The sequence below is a fragment of the Panthera tigris genome, chromosome A2 (genome assembly GCF_018350195.1).
Source record: "Panthera tigris isolate Pti1 chromosome A2, P.tigris_Pti1_mat1.1, whole genome shotgun sequence".
NCBI lineage: Eukaryota > Metazoa > Chordata > Mammalia > Carnivora > Felidae > Panthera > Panthera tigris.
The window spans coordinates 133084896-133105331 of record NC_056661.1 but is presented as its reverse complement, the minus strand read 5'-3'; the positions used below and the strand labels follow the sequence as shown (position 1 = coordinate 133105331).

At 35.8% G+C, this 20436-nt stretch overlaps 1 protein-coding gene across 2 annotated transcripts in view; it reads left to right on the top strand.

Moving 5' to 3' along the window:
- TFEC (transcription factor EC) overlaps positions 1-20436 on the top strand; it is a 139183-nt gene that overhangs the window by 68155 nt on the left and 50592 nt on the right. The gene's annotated exons all lie outside the window — the stretch shown is intronic.

The following is a 20436-nucleotide window of genomic DNA, read 5'->3' as shown; positions in this document are numbered from 1 at the left end:
GATAGGAGAAAAGCATCAGACCAAAGACTAGCATGTGCAGAGTTGTGAAAAGCATGGCACATTCAGGGGTCTTTGATTAGAGCTTGCGATCATTGTGGGGAATAACATAAAGTAGGGCTGGAGAGTTAAGATGGGGGCAGACCATAACTATGCTTTTAAGGTTTTAGGATTTTAACAAGAGGAGTAGCTTGATCTAATTGTGTTTTAGCTGGATATCTCTGGCCATTTGGAACACAGTTTGGGGGGATGAAAGACTAGAGCCATTAGTTTTAGATTTTGTTTATAGAGCACTCCTGTATCTGCTTTAAGAGAACAAGGACAAGTGTGTGCCTCTGGGTAATACTTTGCAAAGCGGTTGTACCTCTGGCAAGAACAGAAGGCAAGTGCTTTGCTAAAAATATGATAGAACCTACTTCATAAGAAAATCAAAGGTGGTGGACGATGTCATTTTCCACTGTAGAAATAACCACTGAAAATGAACATGGGTTAGCTCCCAAACTAGTGGGCCAAGCAAATATTTGCAAGTGATTCAGTGATTTCTTTGTGGTTGCTTGGTTTAGTGCTGAGAGAACACACTGAAATGGGAAGTCAGAAGTTTAGCGTTTTTAGCTTGCTACTAACTTGCCATGTGACTTTGAATAAGTGTGTGTGTGTGTGTGTGTGTGTGTGTGTGTGTGTTTGCTGAATATTCTGAGTTGAATTAATATCTGGTGTGGAGAGTAAAAGGCTAGGGCTGGGACTGAGTGTGAAGGATGGGGGTCTGGTGGTGTTAAAGTTTAGGTCTCCTGTGCCTGAAAAGTAGTTCTGAATTCATGCCTGGGATATCAAACTTAGACTGGATGTGGGAACTCTAAGATTGGAAATCTAGGTCAGAGCCCAAAGGGAGGACCTCTCTCCTTCTCCCTATGAGATCCTTGATCTCACATTTCTGACAGATTTTCAGAGCATGAAATGGGCTACTATATCATATATCTGGCTTTCTCCTCCCCCCTGCTTCGATATCCTCTCCTAAATACAGCCTCAGAGGAGGCCTAGGACAGAGCTCTCAGAGCAAAATGAAGTAGAGAACAAAGCAACTCTTTGTGTAATTCAGGAGGTAACTTTTAATTTGCCTTTCTTCATAGGTCATGTCGATGTACTGCCAATTTATTCACATTTCTATTTGTTTCAAAATGAAATACTGGTTGTACTAGTAGTATCTAAATTCACCTATATTCAGTCTTACTGAGCATGTCCAATGAAATACATGACAAAACTTTTGACCAGTTGCTTAAAATGTATTTCTCTAAATACGAAACACATGAATAGCAACAAAATAGCAAGCAAAGATATTCTAGAATATGCTAGAAGGAAAGAATTTATAAAATAAATGCATAAGCCAAACTCATATTCTACTTGGGGATAAAAAGGAGACTGACTGTTAACTACTTCTGCTTGAGTAGCAGTCATCTTGGAAGAGTTTGAATGAATATCAAATGCAGCTCTGTTGCATGAAGTCTTCTCTTCTCCAGTTGATAATAGCTAACATTGATTGGGCTCTCATCAGGTGCTAAAAACTTTGCATGTATCACCTCATTTGAGGCTGACAATACCCTTGAGGCTCTTATCTCCATTGTTCACTAGAGAAAAGTGAGATTTTTGAAAGATAGGTAAATTTCCCAAGGTAATCAGTGAGTAAGTGATGGGGCAAGGAGTTGGTTCTAGGTCTGGATGGTGCTTAGACCTAGGTGAATTATACAATCTTTTTTTTTTTTTTTTTGGTCACTTTGAAATTTAAATTGTATCTTTGTTGTTCTAGTTTATTCATTTTGAACAAGATCCCATCTTTATTTTAGAGAAGGGGAAACAGTTCAAGGGAGAAAGGTTGGGGAAATCAGAAACCACAGCTATACTAAAAATGGTTTCCAGGCTTACACATGGATAACGAGGTCTTTGACTGTATTCGATTTGCAAAAATAGCAGTTGCAGAGGTAACAAGGGACCAGAATAGATGGCTCTATTTCAAAAAAGAAAGGGGCAAAGTGAAAAGACTCATTAATGTTGAAGCAGTAGATGGATAACCAGTGACAAATATCAAGTAGATTTTCTTCAGTTTGGTCAGAGAAAGGTCATTGATTATTTTTGGTTAAACTGGTTCACAGAGGCCAGGTCTCTACTAAAAAAGGGAATTAATTGCTTCCATTTCCCACTAATTGCCTCAACATTTCCCTTTGCTTTGTCATTGGAGATTTGGTCAGAGAGGCAAAAAGTCAAAAGTCAGAGTGTGATGGAATCTACATAAAAAGGGAATCTGAGGAGACCAAATTATGGCATTTGGTGTAATAATTATAATGATATTTAGCATTTTTCCCTGGGAGTGCTGTGGATTTTTAGAGACCTTTTCAATCTTTAATCAGACCATAGGGCACATTTAAGAGAGTTCACTGTTTTTATTTCCATCTAGAGGATAAGGCATCACAGAGAGATGAACTGACCTCGGGCAAGTCTCCTGAGATGTTAATCCTATATGTTGGATTGCACCCTCCAATGTTGAGTTTTAGCTAGAAGCCTGGGCTCTTCCCAGAAGTATCATTCATTCATGCTCCTTCAGAGTCCTTAGGCTTTTTTTGCATGTTATAATCTGAGATTACTACCTCTATCAATGACAGAAAAATCACCCAAGGAAACCAGTATGAAATGGTCTTGATGTCACAACAGCTGCTTAGTTTTCAGTCAGTGGGTGCCATCTTCAATTAACAAGACCTTCTACTTTTGCTTTTGTTGACTGAACCGTCTTTGAAATCCTGTCTAGTTCTAAGTCCTTTAGAATATATGAATTTTGTGTTCCAGGCATTTTTTAATTGTTTTGAAACCCAAAGTGGCAATAAAGGAAGTTGAAAGAACATGAGCTCTGAATATGATAGGTCAGTGTTTACTTGTAATACCTTCAGAAGCCCTATAGACAAGTGTTTCTCTTTAGGAAGTCCCAAATCTTCAATATCAACTACTTTTCTTTGCTAGAAGAATGTTATTCTTTATTAGATATTTATTACATTATAGGCTCTTAGAAACATGGCGTATTAGAATGAGTGTAGGTTTTAAAGATGGTTAGGTTTTAAAACCAGCTCTGTTAAAACCAGTTGCTTGATGCCAGACAGATCATGTGATTTGACTGAAACTCAATTTTATGTGTAAACCTAATATACCTCATTGGGTTTCAAGATTATTAAATGAGAAAGTGACTAAGCTGGCGTTAAGCATAGAATGAGGACCTAGAAACTTCAGCCTATGCTTATTAGTGTTGTTATTAGAAATTATAAAGATATCAAATGATAAAACTATTATTTTGGGCAAGACTCAAAACAAACATAAGGGGCAAATATAAAAGAAGTCTAGTACTCTATAGAAATACTTTATTTGAGCAAGATGTTCTCACAGTTATGGTGAGCTTGAGCTGGACCATCTTCCTCTGGTGGGATGCCTGTCCATGGCAAGTCTTCCTTACTTTATCCTATTGAAAGTGCTTTGCTACCATTGTTATTTGGTAATCAGGACAATCCTGAGAATTGAGTAGTAGTATTGTGCCCATTGTATAGATAAGGTTATTTTACATACTGGGAAAAAAACTAACTCGCCAGAAGGTGCACAGCTTGTCAGTGAAGAGCCTAGGTTTGAAGCCAGGTGGGCTGATTCCAAAACCTGCAATCCCAACTGCTGCTCTAACAGTGTTTTTGAAATATCAGCCTGCAATTTAAAGTTGTCATTTGTGCAAGCTGAGAAATTAAATTGCCGTCACCCCCATTTTTAAATTAATTAAGGGGACTCTTATCATTTTTAATGTTTATGTATTTACTTTGAGGGAGAGAGAGTGTAAGCAGAGGAGGGGAAGAGAGTGAGGGAGAGAGAGAATCCCAAGCAGGCTCCTCACTGTCAGCACAGACCCCAATATAGGGCTCCATCTCATGAACCACAAGATCATGTCCTGAGCTGAAATCAAGAGTTGGGGGTTTAACTGACTGAGCCATTCAGGCGCCCCTAATTAAGGGTGTTCTTAAAGCTTATCCTTCTTCTGACAAAAATGGCTGTTCACACTAAAATGGAAAACCATTGTCAAGAGTGACATCTATGTCACTAACCCTACACTGGGTTCTTTTTAAGGGTTTTCATTTAATCTCAAAAAGTGTAACTAGCCTAATCCCTTGTCAGGACACGTGTCAGTCCTCTAACCAAACAATATTAGGAGCTGGGAATATGGGTCCTTATAGCTTCCATGATGCTTGTCTGTTGTCTGGCTCTCCCCCTGTCCCCTACTATAGATATCAGATACCCCTACCCTGATATCTATCTACTGTAGCTATCAGGCAGGCCCAACGAGGCTTTTCTCCCTGGTACTGAAGCAGAGGACCAACTCTGAAGAGAGCCCTAATTGTCAAACTAGCTAGTCACATTTTTGACTTGTTTCTATTAAACAGTGTAACTTAATAAAACTCCTTTAAAATATATAAACAAGGCACACCTACTAACACAGGAAGAGCTAAGACTGTGTATACATGGGAAATCTGGTTTGACTGTTTTGATTAACGTGACTGCTCAAGTCAGTCAGAAAGTCATCACCAGTTAAGCAAACCATTTTGACAGATTTTTGGCCCACTGTGACTGCTTATTTGACTGGCTTGCCTGTCAGGTTGAAGTGGTCAGATTGACTGGAGACAGTCTAACTGGGAAATTTAACTTTGGAGGACGTGGGTGTCTGTATACCAGAATCTACTTTAAATAACTTTATTTGAAATATGTACCTATTTTCCTGGGACCAGTGAGAGAAGTTTGAAAGTGACACATTGCAGCATTTGACTTTCTAGAGTGAGATGTCTTGTCGCTTACTAGAGCTGGCAATATATTTATAGGCTACAAAACAATCCCATTTTTCCCTATGCACATATAGAGTTCAATAAGTTTGAAATTCTACCCTAACTTGGCCAAGTCTTAATAAGACATTGTACTCTTACTCTTCTGAAGGGTTAGTGATAGATATGTGACAGCAAATGACTTCTCAGATATCAGGATACCAATTCAGTCATTAGTGACTTGTGGTAAGACCACATTGACCTTGCCACTGATGGTAGTTGTTCTAAGAAGAATTATAAGAGAAAGAAAAAAATCAAAATAAAACACCAAACAAAACCCTTGATGAGATGCAAGAGAATCTGGTCGACATTATTATTTGAGCTGCTTTTTGAAAGCAAGCCCCTTTATACATCTATGCTTGTGTTACTTTTAGAAATTTACTTTGAAATGAGCTCCCAGGTTTGGGCAAGACAATACCGTAAGGATGGAAAGAATAATTTATTCTCACATGATAATGTTGGATTTTTTTTCAATATATGAAGTTTATTGTCAAATTGGCTTCCATACAACACCCAGTGCTCATCCCAAAAGGTGCCCTTCTTAATACCCATCACCAACCCTCCCCTCCCTCCCACCCCCCATCAACCCTCAGTTTGTTCTCAGTTTTTTTTTTATATATGAAATTTATTGTCAAATTGGTTTCCATACAACACCCAGTGCTCATCCCAAAAGGTGCCCTCCTCAATACCCATCACCCACCCTCCCCTCCCTCCCACCCCCCATCAACCCTCAGTTTGTTCTCAGTTTTTAACAGTCTCTTATGTTTTGGCTCTCTCCCACTCTAACCTCTTTTTTTTTTTTTCCTTCCCTTCCCCCATGGGTTTCTGTTAAGTCTCTCAGGATCCACATAAGAGTGAAACCATATGGTATCTGTCTTTCTCTGTATGGCTTATTTCACTTAGCATCACACTCTCCAGTTCCATCCACGTTGCTACAAAGGGCCATATTTCATTCTTTCTAATTGCCACGTAGTACTCCACTGTGTATATAAACCACAATTTCTTTATCCATTCATCAGTTGATGGACATTTAGGCTCTTTCCATAATTTGGCTATTGTTGAGAGTGCTGATATAAACATTGGGGTACAAGTGCCCCTATGCATCAGTTCTCCTGTATCCCTTGGGTAAATTCCTAGCAGTGCTATTGCTGGGTCATAGGGTAGGTTTATTTTTAATTTTTTGAGGAACCTCCACACTGTTTTCCAGAGTGGCTGCACCAATTTGCATTCCCACCAACAGTGCAAGAGGGTTCCCGTTTCTCCACATCTTTGCCAGCATCTATAGTCTCCTGATTTGTTCATTTTGGCCACTCTGACTGGCATGAGGTGATATCTGAGTATTGTTTTGATTTGTATTTATTTCCCTGATGAGGAGCGACGTTGAGCATCTTTTCATGTGCCTGTTGGCTATCTGGATGTCTTCTTTAGAGAAGTGTCTATTCATGTTTTCTGCCCATTTCTTCACTGGATTATTTGTTTTTCGGGTGTGGAGTTTGGTGAGCTCTTTATAGATTTTGGATACTAGCCCTTTGTCCGATATGTCATTTGCAAATATCTTTTCCCATTCCGTTGGTTGCCTTTTAGTTTTGTTGGTTGTTTCCTTTGCTGTGCAGAAGCTTTTTATCTTCATAAGGTCCCAGTAGTTCATTTTTGCTTTTAATTCCCTTGCCTTTGGGGATGTGTCAAGTAAGAAATTGCTACGGCTGAGGTCAGAGAGGTCTTTTCCTGCTTTCTCCTCTAGGGTTTTGATGGTTTCCTGTCTCACATTCAGGTCCTTTATCCATTTTGAGTTTATTCTTGTGAATGGTGTGAGAAAGTGGTCTAGTTTCAACCTTCTGCATGTTGCTGTCCAGTTCTCCCAGCACCATTTGTTAGAGACTGTCTTTTTTCCATTGGATATTCTTTCCTGCTTTGTCAAAGATTAGTTGGCCATAATTTTGTGGGTCTAGTTCTGGGGTTTCTATTCTATTCCATTGGTCTATGTGTCTGTTTTTGTGCCAATACCATAATGTTGGATTTTATGGGGAGAATGCATTGAGGTTATTGTCTGCTGTAAGCATATTTTTTTATGATCTGTTTTATGTTGGTCGAGTATCCTAATGTGTTTGACACTGAGAATTTGAAATATCCTGTTATTGTTTGAAAGACTTATTTACATGCTGCTCTTTAACCCTCCTAAAATTCTAACTTTTCCCATGGAAATGGAAATGTTTAGTAAATGTTCAGAACTTTGTTGCTACCTTATGTACTTCTATTAAATATATTCAATTATAAGATTAGATAGAAGTTAGAGCTACAATATTAGTAATGACATTAAAGTTATGGCACTTTTCTTAAAATAGCTTGCTTAATAGTCATATTTTCCCTTGTATGTCACCTGATGTATCATTCTGTTTTTTTAAAATTTTGTGATTAATATAGGGAAAGGAAACTACTTTAGTTTTGTTTTCAAAGTTAATACTTTCTAGTCATTTTATGATTAACTGTTTTTAGCAATAAAGCCCTTTGATCTGAGTAAAAGAGAGAGCTAAATCAAATCTCAGAGTTGAAAGCATGCTATAGAGACACCATTGGAATATATATTTAAATTTGATATTTTCTCTATATTATAGAATCATTATTAATAATGTTTCAATGATCAGCTTGATGCTTCAGAGTTTTCACACATTTAGGATTATTTCCTTAAGCTATGTAAATGTATTGCACAAATTTACCTCCTTGGTAGCAACTCATGTGAGTATCTGTTGTGTTGTTCCCTCCTCAGCACTAGGTATTAAGAATTAAGGCATATTTGTTAACTTGAAAGGCAAAAAGCTTTGCTTTAATAATTACTTCTTATGAGGAACAGAGACTCAGTAGTGATGCCAGTGAGGATTTGAACTTTTGTTTTGCCTCAAAGCTCCTAAACCTATCCTCTATTTTTACTTTGTCCTATGGAGAGAATTAGGCAGCTCACCTCAGTGGCTTGCTATGAAGATTACCTGAGACAAGGTAAACCAAGCTCTGTGCCTGACACAAAGCAATACTTACTATACTTACTAGAATTTATACCATTATTATGATAATTATTAGTATAATTTTTAACTTTGAAGAGAGTATAATGTAAGCAGATCTAGATTGATTTTTTTAACTGTGCTGCTTCTATAACTTGGTTGACCCCTCTGAGCATTAGTTCATCAGTAAAATGCATGAAATAAGAGATTAGAATCATAAGGGACGAAATATGAAATCATAAAAGGGTTCAGTAGGTAAGAAAGTTCTCTGTTGATAGTAAAATACTGTATAAATGTAGTATACTGTGTCCTATTCATTCTATTTATTATCGTCTTTGGATTCCATGGCAGTTGTCTGCTTACCTTATAATCTTGTGGCTGCGTACTTAAAAATTCAGTTTCAATGACAAGGAAGACTCCCATAAACTGTGACAATAAGTTATTAAATTATAATAAGTTATTAAATGGTAGAAACACTTAGAAACCAAATTAGCTATGCAATGTATCACTGTACTTTGTTTAGTCTCATGGAAACATCATATTTAAAGTGAACAAATGTCCACCATTTAGTCATTGTAAGATTTTCTCCAGGCAGTAAGGAGGAAAATTAAAACCATGTCTGATGTTGCAGTTTTGGAAATGATTTCTTACTGATAAGAGGAAGCATGGTTGATAGACAGTATACTTTACCAATAAATCCTTTATGGTAGGATTTTTGCCACCACCAAGCAAGTGACCTGTAGTAACGATCAGGGAGGGACATTTATGGGAGTGTCGGCTGGTTTCCTTCAGTTTAGGGGCAGTGAGCAACTGACAGGAAAAAATGAAAACATAAAAGTTGACAGGGGCAGATTCTGGAGTACCTTGTTTAGGGGATTTCAGAGGATCATCCAGTGTCCTAAGCTCGGGCCCCAGCCTTCCAGCTTTCTTGCATTCTTACTCTTTGTACTTTCTCTTTGGTGTAATTGAGTCTTTTAATCCATTGGTTACTCCATCTTCTCACCTTTAGGCCTTTGTTCCCTTCCCCATGCAGCTTTTACTCTACCTATTTCAGTCAGCTCACACTGTGAGAGTCACTTCTTGCCCATCATTCTGTTATCCCTGAGCATCCTTGACCAGCGCAGCCTCTCAGCTGCACCTTAATCCTTAATTTAATCACACTTTCAAAATCCCCTTGTAACGTAGGGTTACATATCATAGGTTCTGGGGATTAGGATATGGACATCTTTGGCGAGGGAAGCATTGTTTTATTTGCCATGGAATAATTGAAAATAATTGGTAAAAGCTTAAAAAGACTAAAATAATATATTTTTTAATTATGTATTTTTTTCCTTTTAAATTTCAATGAAAAAGTTTTATTTTAGTTGGTTTGTCTGCTCAAATTACAATGGAAAGAGAATCCTAGATCTTCATCTCTGAAGTTACAGTAAATATTTTCCACATATTCCAAAGTTACAATACTAACTAGAATTCTAGAACACTCAAGATTTTTATTCAGAATAAGCCAAGCTGAAAATAATATTTTCTGCCTTCCTCACCTCCTCCCTCTCCATCTACCTGTTCTGTCTCATGAAAAGGAGTTAGAGGTTTTCAGGAAAGAAACATTTAAGTAACAGTAAAGATGATATAAGGAAACTAAATCTTCTCCTGGGAAAAAGGACTAAGACTCTTCAGAATTGTGTACATTTAATACACAGATCTAGAGACCAAAGCGTAACAAAGAATCTTTAAAAAAAAAAAAAAAGGAAACATTCATCTAAAGTTAATATTTTCTGATGATAGATATCAAATGCAGCATTGCTCCATACTGGATAGAGAACCCAGATCTTGCACCATGTGATGGTTACAAGACAGGCAAAGCAAAACACAAAAACAAAATCATGAGCGAGCCAAGTCAAAGTTAACTAATCATGGGGAAGCAACTCCAAAGATTTTTCCACCAGAGTGGAATCAGCTGATTGATACTTGTATACAGATATAGGACACAATTTGTTTTCTAATAGTGAAGGCTGGAGTTCATTTTTATTATCCTTGTGAACTGATAATTAATACCTTGTAGTTGAAAGAATATCCTACTTGCAATCAGAAGACAAGAAGCAGAGTTCACTTTTTTTTTTTGTTTTGTTTTGTTTTGTTTTTTTTGCCTGTGTGATTGTGACCAAGTCCGATAACCTGTTTGAGCTTTAGTTTCTTCATCTATGGAATGAGGACAAAAGTCCCTACTTCAACCATTGGAATGTTTGATTCTATGTGTGACAGTGACTATTATTATTCGGCATTCTGGGGCGTTCAATTAGTCCATGAGGTTCTGTGATCAGTCTTCTCAATGAATTCATGTTTCATGGCTATGTACTTTCTATAACTCCAAAAAATTTAAGATGGGAGTGTGTTTCTTTGATTCTAAGGAAACATTGTTCTTCTGTGACAAGGAGAGGTGTATCTACACCTATGTACCGGAAGGCCTTTCCTACATGAAGGCATGATTACTTGAAAAATTTGATTAATGTAGATAAAGTAATAACAGATGCATTTAAAACACAAAGAGCCAGAGATCATCATATTTACTAGTTAAGTAAAACAAAGACAATGCAAATTTTACCTTTTTTTCCCAGAAATATGAATAATAACTGTAAAAATTAAGTGATAGAAATGTACGTATGAAACAAAGCCATTTTCTGCAGTTTGTCAATCAAAATGAATAATCTCATAGTCTCATTTTCAATTAGATTATTTTAATATTTAACTACCTAAAATGCCCCAATCATATTCTTTAGAAAGTGGTTAGACTGGAATACTGCAGTTCTAATGATGACATTTTATTATGATAAAAATGACTTCATTAATTGATGATCATATATCAACTCATAAAGTAGATAAAGGATATAAAAAGTTTTCAAACCCGAGATAGGATAAAACCACTTGAATTGTTTAGAATTTTTTTTCCAGGAATAAACCTTTATGATCTTTTTAATCTCACAAAATACGCAAATTTCTTTGTTATAAATTCAACTACCTTATGTGGCCTGTGACTTTCTTCTTCAAGGTCTGTATAAGTTGATGATATATTAATATTATCCCAAATCTAACCATTAGATATATTAAAGATGGAAAATATAATGCATTTGTAACAGAATGATGCAAGCAACGACAAGAATTAATAGGGAGATTTGGATTTTGGTCCCAGGTATTCTTATTTATGGTTTTGAATCTATTTTAGAACATGTAAAATTAAAAATAAATGCACTGATGACTTTCCAAGGTATTTGAAATAAGACCTTTTAAAGAAGTCAGTCTTGTTGCTCCTTTATTCTGTGAATCCTTGAAAGAACATTTACAACTTCATAATGAAAATGATTTAAGGTCACTATGCTGAGGATGAAAAAAATTACATTTAACTATTACATTAGAGCTTTGTTTTAAGTTGAAAGGAACTGTGAAGTATAAAATATCATCTAAGCCCAATTGTTGATTTCTGAAGCAAAATATCTTTTGCTTTATAAAAGTCCTCTTATTAAATATTAATGTTTAAGTTTAAATGCAGTCATATAAACTTTTTAAAAAAGAAATTTAAGACATTTTAATGAATCTAGCTTAAATAACTAACTGGTATATTTCTACATTTACAGAAGGCAAGTTAATTGTATGAGAAACTTCTGAAGCTTCCAAGAATAGCATCAGCTCATTTAAACACAGCTATAGGCACTACATATAAATATGTCTAATAATATCAAAAATATAATGTTACACCTGAAAAATTCCTTCTTATTAAAGGAAAAACACATCTTTCATTCATTCAGTTTGTCTGTTGAATCAGAAAGCACATTTCTTCATCGCATTTCTTCCCCAAGAGATAGTATATGCTCAATTTGAATTTTGACTATTGATACATTATAATTTCAGAAAATAAAATAGAATTAAATATTGTGCTGAAGTTTTAAAAAATAATAGTGCAGGCCTATTTGAATTTTTAATTTATGATATTATAAGATTAAATAAAATAATTTATGCAAAGCCTATAGCATAGTCTTTTCTACAGGATGTTCAGTCAATAAACCAAAAGAGTACAAAATCTATTATCCAGAAAACTAGGGCTAGGTGTGTTTTAGAATTCTCAGTACTTCAGATATTGAAAGGTAATGTGGTACATTACTACTCATACCTTGACAACCCCAGAGGGGCCCAAGACTGCATCCCATATTCAAACACATTAATATATCTGCAGAAATTCCTATGAATATCTACTATAAGTGAGATAAAGAAAGATTATAAATAGCCTTACTTTATTTCAGATCGGATTTTGTCACCAAATGGGTTTACACCAGACTTAAAAAAGCAAACAAAACAGCAACAACCACAAAACTACTTCTGGTTTTCAGAGCTTTTTGGATTTTGAAATTGCTATTAAAAGGTTGAGAACTGATAATGAGAGTTGTGATGCAATTGGATTAAGAAATAAGTCTGTATCTACATCAATGGGTTGAATGCATGACTTTGGAAATATAAAGAACTAATAATTATTTAATTTAGGAGGATTTACTCCCATATAACCCATACAAACTTTGAGCGAACATTTGGTAAAATATGTGAAAGAAATCAATAGGACCTAGGGGAAAAATACAAAATTGATTGCTCCATGTGTAATTAGAGCTTGGGAGTCCACCATGTTTTGTTCTAGGCCCTCTTCTAATTCTGTTCATCCTCCACAAATCATCTCATCAGTTACCATCTAAGTGTAAATGTCAAATTAGTTGTATCCATGGTCCATACTTGACTTCTGAGTTCCAGAACCATTTGTCTAGCTGTCTACTTCACATACCCTCTTGGATATCTTCCAAACTTCACAAACTCAATGTGTTCAAAACCAAACTTAGGATTCTCTGTCCCTCCCAAAACTCCAGTCTTCTCTGGGAAGGGCATCACTATTCATTCAGTTCCTTAAGCCACAAACTCAGGGGTCATTTCTTAATCTATTTCGGAACATCTCTTAAATCCAGCTACTTGTTTCCATGTGACTACCTCACCCATGTCACCTGATCTTAGTTCAAACCACCCTTTTTTATTTCCTGCACTCTCCTTTTACCCCCTAGAGTTCATCTGGCTGAACTACTACTCTCCCCTTTACTGTGATAAAGAGAATAAGACACATTTATATACCTGCAGGATTGCATGGACTGGTTGTGCTGGCCTCTTCTGTCCCACACCTGTCAGCTCTCTGCTCCAGTTCTTTAATTCCTCACAAGCATTTTTCTCATCTTGCTTCCTCTCATCAAGGTCTTTGCACATGCTGTTCCATCTCCCTGGAATTCTTTCTCGGAATTCTTTCTCTATACTCTTGCTCTAGTTACTTCCTTGTCATCTTCCAGATTCAGTCCTATCATCCCTTCCTCTAAGCCATCCCTAACTTCTGTCTAAATAATTTCTGTCCACAGGCTCATAGTCTTAGGTATCTCTCCTTCCTATTACAGAGCTTGAGAATTTACAGTCATTTGTGCGATAGTTTGATTAACATCTGTCCCTTTTGCCTGTCCAAAAGCTGCATGAGGAGAGAGACCATGTTTCACTTTGCTCACCACTGTTACCTACATAAGTATCCAGGCACACACGTTCATTTGAATAACTTGCTTCCCTTTTGTCTGGGTCATTCTGCTTGCTTTTGTGATACCTTTTACTTTCACATAGTTTATCACATTTTGTTACAATTATGTGTTTAGTTATCTATCTCTCCTAATAAACTGTGAACTCTTTGAAGACTGGATTGTCTCTTTTGTTCATAATTATATCCCCAGAACTTATTATAGTTGAATAAAATCTGATCTGTAGTAGGCACTCAAAAATATTTGTAGAATCAGTAAATGCTAAACCTCTGAGTACAGATGTTCAAATATATTTTGAAGTATTATGGCTCAAGTTATCTCCATGTTTCATATTAACATATTTTAGTCATTGATGTTGTTGCCAGTTGACTTGAGTGTGTGCAGGTCCTTTTGTGTTGTTCTGAAGCCAACATGAGGTGGTTAGACTCTGGATGTGATTCTTCATTGATGTTTGTGGCTCAAAAACTCCAAATACACATGCTCTTAAAAACAGATCAGCACAAGTAAGCCACAATTATTGCTGATATTTGTTCTAATTCTTTTAAAGGTATAATATAGTAATTTTCCTGAGATGCTAGCATCAACAAAACAAATCAGTGCAAGTATAGATGGAGCTAGATTGAGTTATAAGGGAAGCTTAGACTTTATAGTGTAAATACAAGTGTACATGGAGTACAAGCATTTTTACTGATAGAACACTACTGAATTAAACAAACTCTGCTTAATAATATTAATGCCTCTTTAAAGTCTTCTAAGTGGAGGTCTCTCCTGAAAGACATACCATTGGAATTATCCAAATTCAGATGATTGTGACTGAAGGAATATGTTACAATCATATTTTACATTATTATCCATTAAATAGCTTTGGATTATATAATACTCAGCTGAAATATGCTGACAGTTATTCAGAAACCTAAGTAAAACTTTTGATGAACCGGGCCCTACTTTGTTCAATAGTTATATCTCAATCAGACAAGCTCGACTGTATAATTTTAGGTTTAGTCAAGATGAGATTTATGGATATATCATATCCAAAGACTGCTATGAAGAAAGTAAGATTTGAAGAAATGAGTTATTAATCTTTACTGTATAACATTAACAAATGTCATGTGGCATTTATGAGTAGGTACCTAGAGGTAGTAGATTCATAAGCCCCCCAAAATAGATTTCTTCTTATATACCTCTGATGCTAGGAACATAATGAATAGTTACCTATTACTCACTTGTGAAGTCCAAGCTTTTGCTTCATTTATTAAATTCAAGCTTAGTACAAAATTAACAAAATTAAATAAGGACTGTCATGTTGTAGTGAATGGTATTATCTGTGCTGCTTTTTCATAGGGGTGTGTGAGTGTGTACATGCATGCAAATGCATGTGTTTGGTGGCAGTGTATATGTTTTTATTTACTATCACAGAGTACTATATTTACTCTAAATCTATTTCTCGCTGAATAGATTTCTGTTTCTCTCCTTTCAGATAGTCTAAACATGCTTATTAGGTAGGTGTCCATGTTTGCTTGATTGATTTGTTTGGCTAGTCAAATTAATGGTGATAAAAAGTCTTCTTATTGAGATAATTGCTCATGTGATGTTTGCCATCACTTTTTAGTTTTGAGTTTCAAAAAGCCAGTATCCAGAAGGTGTTTTATCTCCTCCCAGGTCCTGTGCCCTCAGTTTAGATAAGTGGTCTCCAGGTGGATAGTGACACGTGGGTCATAGACCTGCTTTCTAGAGAGGAATGACTTTCCCTTGGGACTGGCTTTAACAAAGAGCAAACTCTCATTAAATGTTAAACTCTCAGTAAATGTTGAAAGAATTAGCTGAGGGCTTTTATCATTATCTTATGGTTTCTCTATAAAAAGATAACATTTAAAAAAAACCTTACATATGTGAATGGATCATATTTATAAGTATTTATATGATGGATGGCAGTATTAAGGAGGTAAGATACAACTATGTATAGATGGAGAATCACAGGGTTGGTGGAGTCCTTCAAAGATTTTTTGGTGCAACTACCTACTTACTTCTAAAATTTCTTTGTACAATATACTCTCTCTGTTGTTATCCACTGATGGGATATGAAACCCATACAAGAACTAGGTCAAAAGACTACAGTGTAGAACACTGAAAAGTAAATTGGAGCAATGAACTCATGTATCTAGGAGCATAATTTGAAAACCACTGTGTGAAAGTAAGAATGACTCCACATGGGGGCATAGAGACTCCTTCTAGCCAGCACTGCATGGCTGGCCCACATTACTCCACAGTCTTCTACCTACCAAGAGATCTTACACCCAAATGCAAATAAGGTCAATTAATAACATTTTGTTAACATTATTTAATTTCTAATGAAATCTTTGCTGATTTGTAAATTTGAACCCTCACAAGCTTGATCTAAATTCTGAGACTTAAAAATTTTTTTTATTAGATTATCAGTTACCCTAAATCATCTTTTGTTTCACCTACTATTGTCAGAGAATGATAGCTGACTTTTTTTTTTTTTTTATGACATTAGGCTGCTTTCTCGTGGACCTCCATCAATTCTCTCGGTAATAAGGATTCCTGCATCTATTCTAGTCTAAAAACAAATAGAAAAAGGAAAACAACAACAACAACAACACAGATACATACATCTTGCCTTTGTGAGGTGATTCTCCAATCATGTTTCCTAAAACCAGGAGTACGCATTTTTTGCTTCCTGACCAACTCCTTCCCTTTAGTTTATTGTATTTGCAGGAGTTTGTGTGATTCTGATTTTTTAAAAAAATTGTTTACCCATTAAGCACATTGCTCTAGTTCTCGCATTAGTGGTTCTAAACATTTGTGTAGCTCACTAATACGTTATTTCTAACTTCTTAAAAGATCATATCCCTTTATAAGAACATGGGAATCTAAACTGCATTTGAAATCTTAAAAAAATAGACTTTTAAGCTAGCCTTTTTAGTTTTTTAACTCCAAATAATGGAACTTCTTGTTAACACCATAATTTCTATCTAAAGGTTAGTTTGAGACAATCGATATCAGGATGATGATCGTATCAGGTGACCCTCTGGATCAGTGTATCTGAACATGGAGTCTGCAGTGTAAATTGCCCTGGAGGCTGGAAGTGCTATCTAAGTGTCCAGTCACATTTGTACAAGTTAATGTATTTTGGACGTTTCACTTGCACTGATGCATATTATGCTTTGGGCCTTTTTTCCGAAATAAACATAGTGGATGTGATGGTGCATCGCCTAGATGGTCAACTTCGCAACTGAGCCACTCTTCCCTGTGCCTGATCCTGCTTTCCTCACCCTACTGTGGCTCAGGTTCTGAAATCACCCACCACCCCCTGCCCCATGAAACCTCCCCTAGGCAAGTCTTAGGCTGTATTTCCTGGGTGACCCAAATTAAGAAAATATTTTTTTAAATATGGGGATATGAAGAATTTCATTGCATATTTTACAAAAACTGCTTATTGGAATTTTGTTCAATATTTTGTTAAAGTCCTCCATGAAAATATGCAGCTTATAAATTCTCAGGTATTATTCACAAAAATATTTGTCTCTCCTCAGAACTGGTATGATCTAACTACTTAATAAGAAATATATATTAGGTTGACCCACATGGGGCAAACACTACAGATCAAAAATGCTCAAATGTCTGCAATATCACAGGTTCCACCTTATATAATATATATACATATATTAAACTTCCCATTTTACCTTGGCTGCCAGGATGCTCATGGATAAATTTTTGTACTCAATTGAAATATTAATCTTCAGCCTACACTTCCTGGTATAAGTATCTCTTACCGCATTCACACTTTATATTTATTTATAACAGTTTGGAAAATACGGGGACTATAAGTACATACATTCTTTTAAATGGAATAAAATAGACTTCTGCGTATAGACAGAAGCTTGGATTTGACCATCGTTATGTTTAGTTTGCAATAGCAGCATGTCAGAGTGATAGTGTTCAAGCATAGTACAGAGTTCTGGGGATATGATTTACTTACTGCTTTTGTAAGCAAAATTTCCTTACATTTGGATGGTCTCAATCTCTTTGAAAGTCCAATGAACTAAATCACAGTCTACAGCTGCTCCAGCTTTCTAGGTATAGACTTTAATATTCTGGTCATGGTTTACCAGCTCTTTTAGTGGATTCCCAAAGCTCTCCATGGTAGTATGAAAGTTATTCAAACACTGTACTTTAATGACTCATTCATTCATTCATTGAACACATGCAAACACAATTTTAATCATCTGCTGTGTGCCATTCTCTGGGTTATGTACAGGATGAATGGCGGTAAAGCAGCCAGCAAGGTAAACACAGTCCTTGCCCTTAGATATCTCATATTTTTCTTCTCTTTCTCCTCATATCTTTCTTTTTCACTATTTTTTTTAATGTTTATTTAGTTTTAAGAGAGAGTGAGAGAGAGGGACAGAATGTGAGCAGGGGAGGGACAGAGAGAGAGGGAGACACAGAATCTGAAGCAGGTTCCGGGCTCTGAGCTGTCAGCACAGAGCCCGATATGGGGCTTGAACCCACTGACCATGAGATCATGACCTGAGTTGAAGTCGGACACTTAACTGACAGAGCCACCCAGGAGCCCCTCTCCTCCTATCTTTCTAAACTTGGACTAGACCACAACTCTATGAAGGCAGACACTGTGGTTAGTTCCCTTCTACCTTCAGTGTACCACTCAGTGCATATGCATTTGGCGCTCAAAAAAATATTCTTAAATAAGTGGATAAGTGAAGAATGGCAACCTATCATTTCATCTACTTTATCTCACAAAATACTGGGGCCTTCAGTAAAGAGATCCAATAGCTGTGTGGCTGTGACTTCAGGCCAGGCAGTTTAAAAATATTTTAAAATAGGTTGCATGTGGTTTAGTTGCTGCTTTACACTTACCTGTCTCATTGTTCTGGTATCAGTTCATTATTGAAGGAGATGGAGATTTTCTGGGCAGTAGTTTTTTCACATCCCATTATTATCTTTCCCTGCTCCACTAAGCTTTAATCCCTTATGCTTACCCTATGGATGTTCTATAACTGTTCTATGACTGTCCCAGACAGTCTTCCCTTTTGCCTACTAACCCATTGTAATTCTCTGTAAAAAACAAAAAAACAAAGAAACAAAAAAAAAACACCCACAATAATTTAGGCATAATTAGGGTTGATCCCATTTTATATTTTATTCTGTATCTGTATAGAATGGTCTAAAGAGGAGATGGTAGTCTTGCTTTGAGAAAGGAAACATACTCATGTGAGTTCTTTTCGACAACTAACATTTGTGACCATCTCCCAACTTTTTGTCTTCTTTCTTGTTTGCTTTGATCTTTTGTATTTGAGATTTCCTTCCCTTTGCCGCATGTACAGGGCCATTTCCTTCCAATACCTGATTTATAACCACTTTCTCTTATAATTCATTTTAAAAAGCCACTGCTTTTTGTGGCATTTTTAATTCATTGTATGCAACCCTAAGCTTTGGCTTTGCACTTTAGTCACTTCAATTATTTATTCAAGGGCCAAGATTGCATAGTGTTTAAGAAGGCAGTTTCTGTATTCCAGCTCCATCCCTTACTAGCAGAGTGAGAGGAGGCATGTTATTACATCTCTCTGTCTCAGTGGCTTCATCTACCTAGTGCAGTGAGGATACTAATGATACTTCCCTCCTAAGGCTGTAACAAAGATTAAATGAAATAATGAATGTAAATAGCTTAGCACAGTGCCTGATACCTGTTGCATATTATTATTATTATTATTATTATTATTTTTACTGTAATTGTACATTAATACTACCCACTTAGATCATAAGCTTGTAGAGCCCTGGGATCACATTTACAACTTCTCTTGTACTCTTGATGTAACACCAAATGCAATAAGTACTCTAATGAAGGCTCTTAGAGTCAATGGATGCAAAGTGAAAAATGAATTAGTTAATGAGCATTGTAAATTCTGATTCAACATACTTTTCTCAGAACGGGAGGTATTTTTCATTTGTAGGTATACAATGTTCTTTAGTCTTCTGTCACATTGTATGATTTGTAAATCTGAAGATGCTATTTATAATGTATATTTTGTGCGTATATGCAGATTAAGAAGGATTAACTAAAACTGTAAAATAATCTAAATAGCTACCCTAAAAAAATTACCACTGGCATTTTAATGAAATGTTATTTTACAACTTTAAAGCTCATAGCAGTATAATTAGTAATATGTGTAATCTTTATTACCAATCTTAATCTTTTTTATATGACTGAAAAATTATTTTATGGAGGTACAATTAAAATAATGCTAAAAATGTCAGCATAACAGAATTAAACTAAAGTAACTACTACAATATTGTACCCCAAACCAGCTAATTTAAATGCAAAATACTTTGTAAAGGCTATTTATCTGAGCTAATGCATGTTAAGGGATTTAAGGAGTAGTTTGTGTCGCTGAAATAAAAGGAAAAATAAGCACTGTATCGCAGTCTTTACTATTGTTTAACATGAGGGAAATATTAAATAGGTTTATATATAGGCCACTTGAGGAAAATGTATTAGAAGCCACATCACAGCATAGTAAATATAAAGAGGACAGGCAGGCAATACTACTTTCAGAGTCTTTTACAGGAAAAGCTTGAAATGCTTACAACTGCCCTTATGCAGTTAATGTTAAATCGTTAACTGCGATAACTAACAGAATTTTAAGGCTGTGTTTTGAAAAGGGCTTTCAAAATACTGGATAGTTTTTAGTTGGCACATGACACTGGTTAGATTTTTCTCTGAATGATTCCTTCAATTCATAGTACTCTACATGATTATTATTAAGTGAGAATATGGAAAGGTTTAAAAATAAGATGTTATTTGTTAATTAATTAATTAATTAATTTATGGAACTCTATACTGGGGCTTGAACTCATGACCCTAAGATCAAGATCGAATCAGATGCCCCTAAAAATAAGATTTTTAAAAATAAAAATAAGTCTAGC